The 9,461-nt window shown below is 47.7% G+C and overlaps 1 pseudogene; it reads right to left on the reverse strand.

Annotated features, from left to right (window-relative positions):
- Positions 1-3,277: 3,277 nt before the first annotated feature.
- On the reverse strand, positions 3,278-4,740 carry LOC119309214 (annotated as a pseudogene).
- Between the last annotated feature and the right edge of the window lie 4,721 nt (positions 4,741-9,461).

Genomic DNA, 9,461 nt, shown 5'->3' on the forward strand with positions numbered 1-9,461 from the left:
CCATTGTGCTGTGTCACTTCCTCTGTCTCAAGTAAGGCAAGATGCTGGGGGGGAGGTGGGGTGGCTCTGGTGCCCGAATGGTATTCTAAGAAATGATCGTGAGACCGCCAACACCTTGGGAGAGCTGATGATGTGAGCATGCTGGCCTGCCGTGCCACCGGGGTCAGCGTACGCGTTCCCCATTTTGTAAGAATGCTGCGAGCAATTTTGGGTTCTTTTTTTTTTTTGAGAGATCCAGCAGTTGCTGGCTTTCATATATTAAGCAGAAGAGAGCGGAACAAAGGCGTTATTGCCGTGATCAAGTTATCGCGACAGCATGGGTAGTGGCATGAGTTTAAAACCGGAAATTACAGGCCCTGGGGGACAGGGCCGGGACTTGAAAATATGCTATAGTCTCATCCTGGATCCCCGAGAGGGGTCTCAAAGGCACCGCGCTCCAGCCAGCCTCCAGAGGTCTCTGTCACGGGTGATCGTCGTCACAATTGAGATCACCATTGAGGGCTTGTCGTGGAAACATCTTGCATTGCGCTCCTTCCAGAGGTTCTTGCATTGCTTCTCTCTGCTGGTTAGACATGACTAGATACTGGCAAGTAGCACCTCGATACAACTTTTGTTGCCTGCATAATTAAGGGTTCTTGCAGGCTGCCACAACTTAAAAGAGAAAACATTGTCTGATGGTATACATATTTATGACCCGCCTTTCAATTCACATGCACAACTCCTAAGATCTCACAAAATAGTATTGAAATACGTTGTTACATAAAAATTAGGCAAATAAACCTGGGCGCTTCTTCCCTGAGAAGGATGTTTCAGGCTTGTCATGGACGCAACTCGGCACAGCGTGCACAAGTGAGAAAATGAAGTGTAAGGCGGCAGCCTTGATTCCCATGAAATTAGCCTAAAATCTCCTTTGGGTAAGGCAGCGCGAGCTGCTGCTGATATGAAGTCCCCAAACATAATCCTAGGTAGACCAATACCCTGCTCCTCGGGAACATTAGCCATACCAATAGCAGAGTTTACAATGCCTGATGGAGCAGCAGGAGATAAAATGTAGCGTCCGATTAGGTGCACTGAGTGACCTCGGTTGATTAGGTGTACCGGTTTGCCTCGACTAAGAAGCACCTGCGGGTGGGCACCAAAACAAGATATGTTCTTATTGACAGAGTCTCTGGCACCCTTCAACGTGTACAGCCAGAAATGAGCACTCAAGTTTTTCTGCAGCGCACATTCGCTGAGATGAGTGACCCTCCCAACACCATGGCGAACTCTTCCACCATCGCTGCTAGCCGCGGGTAGTCTGCCGGGTTCGTACTTCCGAATGCGAGTGTCTTGAATAGGTACATGAGTGCAAAAAGATGCAGTTTATACAGACGTATGGTACAAGTCATTGATATACTCTGCAGAGTATATGCCACCGATTTTCCGGTCAATAAACTCGCCTGGTGCACTGGTCAGCTACAGTATCTCACGTTCACTTTCTAGTCAACCTCCTGAGGCTACGGCAGCTGCTCCATCACAGTTCAAAGAACGACTATGATATGCGAGGAAACTTTCTAGTCAAGATCCTGAGCTTTCAGCAAGCTAGATGCAATTCGTAAGGTGTTCTTTGCCATACTTGGTTTTCTAGACTGCCGTCTGCCTAAGGTAATACTACAGTATCTTCATTTCCAACTTGCTTAATTAGTTTCATTTGAAGACGTGTCGAGGAAAAAAGAGTAAATTCCACTTCCTTTTATCTTGTACTCTCTCCGTTCCTAAATATTTGTCTTTCTAGAGAAATCAACAAATGACTACATACGGAGCAAAATGAGTGAATCTACACTCTAAAATATGTCTATATATATCCATATGTGATAGTCCATTTGAAATCTTTAAAAAGACAAATATTCAGGGACGGAGGGAGTACTAGCTAGGACCTGTAACATTGTTTACCCTATCTGAAAAATCTTGCCCTTTGTTACCACTAGTAGTCTATGTAAGGAATAAGCATGACATCGTGTACGTCTCAAGTACGTGTCCGTGTAGTGCTAGAACTCCTAGCCGACTAGGTTAGCTAAAGTAGCTGGCTTAGTAGTATATATATATACACGTACCCCTGTAATCTGTACAACAACGAAAAGATTCAAAGCAATATAGAAAAGCAAGGCTCGATACGAGCCTTTGGCTATCCATCGATTCGTTCATGTTCGTGAGTTCTGCTGAGAGAGTTGATCGATCTAAGTCGCCGGTCGCCAACTTGAAGCTAGCCCAGGTCGTGCGTGTCCTGTGGATCAATCAAGCAGCCAGCCTGCTTGCTTGATAGTTTACACGTACGTGTGCTGCTACTCGGGTGATTTGATCTACAAGATCAAAAGCCAACAGTCTAGTACTTGTGTATACTACTATTAGTTTGTCACCTGACTTGGTTAGCTGGTAATTAAGGGCATTTGGTTGGCTGAGGCAAACCTTTCCTGATGGACTTTTGTGCCCTTGTATTTATATTTCCTTATACCTATTTTATGCAGGCCATATTGCCATAAAAGGCCTTCCTGAAGAGAGAAGAACATAGTCAAGTGTGACCCTTCTCCTTGTGCTCATGGATGGCAGTTGTTACATCGCAGAAGTTCCCCAGTTAGTCCATACTGCTGACTTGCTGAGCAAAGCAAAGACAAGTCACCATGATTTTTCCATGGTCTATGAAAAAGGATCACCTAACGTGTGCTTCCAGGACCAGTCTAGATCATCGTGGAATCTTATTTGTTCACAATCTGGACTCTGGAGATGGAGGTAGTCCATTACCTAACTGATATTTTTCAGCACCTACGGCCATCGACATACAGAACAACAAACACCACCAGCCTGCTGGCCTGCCGCACCACCGAGGTCAGCGCACGGTTCCCCATCTTATTAGAACTGCAAGTAATTTTGGGTCCTTGCATTCGTTCTCTCTTCTGGTCAGATACGACTAGAAACTGGCAAGTAGCAACGTCCTAGAATTTTGTTGCGTGACTTGGTCAGCACATATGCTCTCACTTGGTTAGCTCGTGATTAAGGGCATTTGCTGAACTAACCTTTTTCTGATGGACTTCTATGCACTGGCATTTTCATTTCTTATACCCATTTTATTCAGGCCATATATTGCCATAACAAGCCTTCCTGAAGGGAGACGAACACGGTGTGATGGTCTAGACAAATTAAAATTATGACCCGCCTTCAATTGGCATGCTTCACTGGATGCACAACTCCTAAGGTCTCACAAAATACTACTCAAATACACGGATACATCATTACATAAAAGTTAGGCAAATAGACCCGGACGCTTCTTCCCTGACAAGGTTGTTTCGGTTTTACCATTGGGGCGGCTTGGAACAGAGTGCACCAAGTGAATAAATGGTGTGCAAGGCGGTAGCCTTGATTCCCATGAAATTAGCCTAAAATCTCCTTTGGGTAAGACAAGGTGACCTGCTGCTGATATTAAGTCCCCAAACATAATCCTAGGTAGACCATCTTCCGGAGCATTAGCCATACCGATAGCACAGTCTAGAACGCGCGATGGAGCAGCAGGAGTCAAAATGTTGCCGCCGATTAGGTGCACTGGGTGACCACGATTCAGAAGCACCTGTGGATGGGCGCCGAAACAAGAAATGTTCGCCTTCACCATATCTCTGACCGCGTTCAACCTGTACATCCAGAAACGGGCACCCAGATTTTTCCTCAGTGCATCTGCAAGCACATTTGCTAAGATGAGTGACCCTCCCAACACCATGACAAACTCTTCCACCATCGCGAATAATCGAGGATAATCTGTCGGGTTCGCACTTCCGAATGCGAGTATCTTGAACAGGTATCTGAACTCTTCTAATGCCAGACATTTCAGGGATATAGGTTTAACAGTTCCAAACTTCTCTAGCTCTGCGAATCGACCTACGATCATCACCTTGCTTCCTCTGTCCATGTTCATAAAAAACTTATGGAACATTGTCCAGTCATCTTCATCTATATATGAAACAAACTCAATAACTACCAGTATCCTCCCTAACAATTTTTCATGGTCTGTCATTCTGAATAGTTCATCTCCATTCAGGTGCAAAATCACAGAAAAGTGAGAACGCACCCTCTCATCATTGCATACATGAACCACAAGAGTTTTCTTCCCAACTCCAGCGTCACCAATGATTGGAAGCACGGCCGGAGAACCAGGAGTGTTGTGGTCGAGCAAGAACCTGATGATCTGCTGCTTCTGACATGGCGACCAAACATGAAGTTATCGATGTAAAGATATGCATCATAGGGTCTACGGGAGATGCGCTCGCATCCCCCCAAAAGCACGACAAACTCCGCCATGTTAGCAACACTAGCCTCTAGGTTCTGCAGCGCACTTTGCAACTCTGGTTCGAGAACCTTATTTGTTCCACGAGTACCGATTGTGCGAGAACGTTTGTAAGGAGTAGAAACAGGTAAGGCGAATGCGTCACATACCAATTCCTCAGCAACATCTTTGTGTTTTCCGTACTTGATGGTGTCAAGCGCATGGTGGCCTTGGTACATGGCTGCTGCTAGGGTCTTCAGCTGTATGAGCATACAAGAGTTGGTGATGTACCGCGAGTCTGCCTCCTCGACGACCATGCCAACTCTCAGCAAGAGGTGTTGCAGCCTCTCCACCTTCTCCTCCAAGCACGCGTGATCTGCGTACTTGTTCATCAGGAAAGAGATGAAACGGTTCGAGAGATCACCTGCGACAGCGGCTATGACAAGATCCATCTTGAGATGTTCTAAGGTAGGTGGTTTATGAGGGCAAAAAGATGCAGTTTATGTATAGACGCACGGTATTGTCATTGATATACTCTGTATATATTCAACCGATATTCCGGTCAATAAACTCCCGTGGTCAGGTACGATGTCTGCGTTCACAGTTGATGTCTGGGACAGGAACCTGTTTTATAGTGACAGGTGAGCGGCTATTTTGCCCGCTGTTGGGAGGCCGGTGAGATGGACATAATTTCTAGTCAACCTTCTGAGCCTACGGCTGCTGCTGCATCACAGGAAAAAGAAAGACTATGGCATGGGAGGAAACTTCTGAGCTTTCAGCAAGCTAGATGCAATTCGTCGAGGTCTTGTCCAGACTGCGGTCTGCCTTTTGACGGTAATACATTCATGTCGCTATTTTTATTTCCAACTTACTTGGTTCCTTTTAAAGGCACGTTGAGGGGGAAAAAAGAGTAATCTTCACTTCCTTTTATTTCCAATTTACTTAGTTTCTTGCCCTTTCTTACCGCTAGTAGTCTACTACTACTATTAGTAAAGGCAATGAATTTTTTGTTGCATGACTTAGTTAATTAGTACTCCCTCCGCCCCAAAATAAGTGTCTCAAACTTAGTACAACTTTGTACTAAAGCTAGTACAAAGTTGAGACATTTTTTTAAAAAATCACCACGGGGAGCTCCCCACCTGAATATTAAGAACAGTAAAACTGAACCCTTTCCAAGCCTTCTCACGCACCCATAGATTTAGGCCGTCGGATCGCGCATATCAGCCGTCACTGGCCGTCCAAGGCACTTTTTCTCCCGCATGGGCTGATACTGGGCCGGTTCGGTTTGTCCTTGGGCAGCTATTCCCGTGGCCGAATCCAAAGCTTCTCGTTCGCTGACATTCTCCAACGTTGGATGCCGAACGAATGAACTTGATTCTGCTTTGCCCCCTGAAAAAAAAGGATTCTGTTGTGGGTCTTCGCAGCCCCCATCCACTTCCCCTCCCCTTCCCGCACACGCCTCGCACTTCCACACCCCCGACCCCTCAGGTGCGCCACCTCTGCCATTGTCACCGGCTCACCGCGGAGAGAGAAAGAGAGTGCTGACGATGGCAACGACGGCCCAAACGGATTGCCAGGCACATCATGCAAAGTGGAGCCGCTCGGATCTCTGCCCTTCTAGACCGAGTCTCCAAACCTCTCACGAAAAGAAGGGATCATGGCGATGGCGGCGGCCGGAGTCACTTCCTCCATCATCGACAGGTCCGTGTACCTCTCCTCCTTCCGTGCATCCCCTGTTTTCTATGAATCGCTTTCTCGGTCTGGTCTCGGAAGACGATGTATGTGAGCCTGCTGTCGCTGCCCCCACGAAGGAAGTGGCGCCCTGAGAGGTTGTCGGGGCCGAAAGCGGCCAGAAGAGAAAGCTCGAGGAGGTCGATGCGGTCGTGCAGGCGAACGGCGCCGGGAAGGACGCCAACCAACCGTGCGTGGAAGGCAACGTGCAGGTTAATCTTTCCATCACCCCACCCCTCTATATCCAAGACTTGGTAATGCTGATGACCGTTCTGAACATATGAGCAGGGACAACGTGAACCTGCAAAACCAAATAAGAAAATGAGCATGTACACTATTATGAAAATTGCAACCCAAACTTATTAAAGAATGGAGATCTCACCTCATCCACAAGGAGCAATCGCCGCTCCCTGTTATATTATCAGGTTCAATTTCGGCTGATGCTAATGCCTACATGGTCAATATATACTTGGTTTGCAAACAGCCTGACTGACTGCTGATTTGGTTGGACCCACAAATTCGTTCATGTTACTGGCATAGAAGATGCGATTTCTGGAACCTTTGGAATCTTTAGAAGCCATGTAATATGACGACTGCTGTTTTCGAAGCTATGGCACAACACTAGGACAATATTACATTTTTCTTATCGATGCAAATAAAATGGCTCTGATAACAAACAAATGCTCTACAGATCCACAAGGCCCGCCACGTGGCAGGCACTAAATTCACATAGTTTTACTCATCGAGTACTTATTGTGAAGGCAGTATCACTTTGCCAGAAGAAGCTGTGAGGTTCCTCAGATCCCCGATATAGCTTATGTTCTAGGTATGATAATGCTTCTCAGGTAGTCTCTCAATTTAGTACCAAAATGGTTGGGACGTTATGCGGCCTAGCTTCAACATTCAGTTGTCTTTTTGTGTTGAATTTTTGACTGGGTTAACATGAGCTAATGAAAGTCAGACATTGTTTCTGCTTGTGTACCCCCATATTTTGACACAAAGGTTCATAACTGGTTTGCTTTTCGTTTTTGCCACAAGCTTTGGTTAATCAACACATGCATGAGCAATTGAGCGGTATATTATCTCAGGAGTCTTCTCTGCTGTTGCTCAACTCAGATGTAATGATGTGAAGTACAACCACCAATATTTATTTCTGGACTAAAAATTACTTGGTGCATGATGTCCGCCACGCTTTTGATCTACCTCCACATCGGTCGTGCCTTTCCCTGCGAAGTGGGACGAGGCTCAATCACGATGGCAAAGAGGAGTTTTCCAAGATGACTCACACCATGCCAAGATGTGTTTGTAAATAAGTAATTTTTCTAACTATTTAAGCTTAGTAGCAATGTCGTTTTCTCTTGGTGTGGCAAAAATTATGCTGGATTTAAAGAAGAGCACATTCTTCATGGTGGTAAAATGATATCCGATTTAATACAGAAAGTCATGATTTGTGAGGAATAGCTATATGCCTTCTTGTTGTTTTGAACTGTGTGCATAACTAGAAGCTATCGAAGTATACTTTGTAACTGAGTCATGTTCTCATTTTGCAGTTATGCTAGCAGAGAGTTTAAGCTATCGAAGTATACTGAAGAGATGTGAAATTTACATCAAATGGTTCAAGAACTAGCATCTAAGAAAAAAAAAAAAGAAACTCCATGGGCACTAGCACCCACGGATTTATTGATATAGAAGAAGCATCCCTCATGAGAATTCCAGAAATTCGTCCCTGACGTGGATCGAACTCTGGTCGTTAGGTTTACAATCATGCGCCCCCAACCACTGGGCTATGCCCACATCCTCAAGAACTAGCATCTAAGGTATATTAAGATACTAGTTTATAGGAATTCGGCACTGCACACTACTTTCATGTTTTTCAAGTTTTCAAGAAATTATTCAAGTCTGCTACTTCAATACTCTCAGCCGCCATCTTATCTCCTCACTCTAGGCAGCGGAGCTATAGCCTACACTTCTTGTCGTGCTCCCTGTGACCCGCCTACTCATCTTGATCCGAAAATCAAGGGTAATTGAAATGTAGTCCCTCTCCTCATGGTCGTTATACTTCACGTATCCTCTCAGCCGAGCCTATGCATCTGGGCTGAAGCATTGTGTAATGTTCCACATGTGTTGTGTTTGAATACCACGCGGAAGATTCATGAGGCACTTTCTGTTAAGAGAAAAATTCACTGTAGGTTACTAAACTTGAGCTGGTTGACAGTTTAGTACCACTACTTTAAAATACCCAAACTACGGTCCATGTACTTGCGCACGGGGTTCACTTTGGTCCATTTATACGATTTTGTCTACGTATTTGCTGACTTGTCCAAGTCAGCGGCCGCCAGCTCGCTTTGACCGCCACGTGGTCATGCCTAGGGTGAATACTAGTCCATCCAGGGTTTTTTTTGTAAAAACGCCAGCGCGTCGGGTTCCTCCGCTCCCTCGGCCTCGGCCCCGGCCCGGACGACCTCGCCGCCTACCCGCTCGACTTGCGCGGCTGGTCAAGTCGGCCGACGCGGACCCGTTCTTCAAGAGCCAGAAAATAGTCTTCGGCCGACGCCTACCTCCGCGCCTCGCTCCCGCTGCAGGCCCTGCTCGTCCTCCGCGGGCTCCTCCCGCGCGCGCCCCGCCTCCTCGCCAACTCCTTCTCCCTCGCCCTCCGCCGCGCTCGCCTCGTCCTCCGCCGCGACCCGGCCTCTCGGCGCCTCGCTCCACGCGCGCGCGGTCAGGTCCGGCTTCGCCGCCGCCGACCTCTTCGTGCGCACCGCGCTCGTCGAGATGTACGCCAAGTCGGGCCGCGCGGAGCTCGCGCACGCCGCGTTCGACGAGGCACCCCGCCGGGACGTGTTCCTCTGCAACGTCATGCTCGCGTCCTACGTCGCGCGCGGCGAGGTGCCGGAGGCGAGGAGGGTGTTGGACGGAATGTGGGACAGGGACCTGGTGTCCTGGAACACGATGATCCACGGGTACGCCGTGAGAGGGGACGTCGGCATGGCGAGGGAGATATTCGACGCGACAAGCGACAGGGAGCCTTCTCGTGGATCTCGATGATCTCCGCGTATGCCAAGGGCCGTCGGTCCAAGGATGCGAGCGGCGCGCGTCGCTCCAGACTGCATCACCATGGTCAGCGTGCTCTCGACGTGCAGCGACATGGGGGCGCTGACCATTGGCGCAGAGGTACACCAGTTTGTCGAGAGCCACAGGGTTGAGGTAGACATGAAGCTCGGTACTGCTCTGGTCGACATGTATGCCAAGTGCGGTGACATTGAGACTTCTTTGAAGGTGTTCCGCGCTATGCATGTGATGGACGTGCTTACTTGGAAATAGTAAAAGCCAGGGCGGCAACGTGGAACTCGCCAACGCTACAGCACGGGGAACTCGCCAACCAACAAAACCAATCGGATGGAAGGAAAATTGCGCAAGGAACGCTCGAGAAACAACCGAAAAC

Source organism: Triticum dicoccoides, chromosome 1B (assembly GCF_002162155.2).
Source record: "Triticum dicoccoides isolate Atlit2015 ecotype Zavitan chromosome 1B, WEW_v2.0, whole genome shotgun sequence".
NCBI lineage: Eukaryota > Viridiplantae > Streptophyta > Magnoliopsida > Poales > Poaceae > Triticum > Triticum dicoccoides.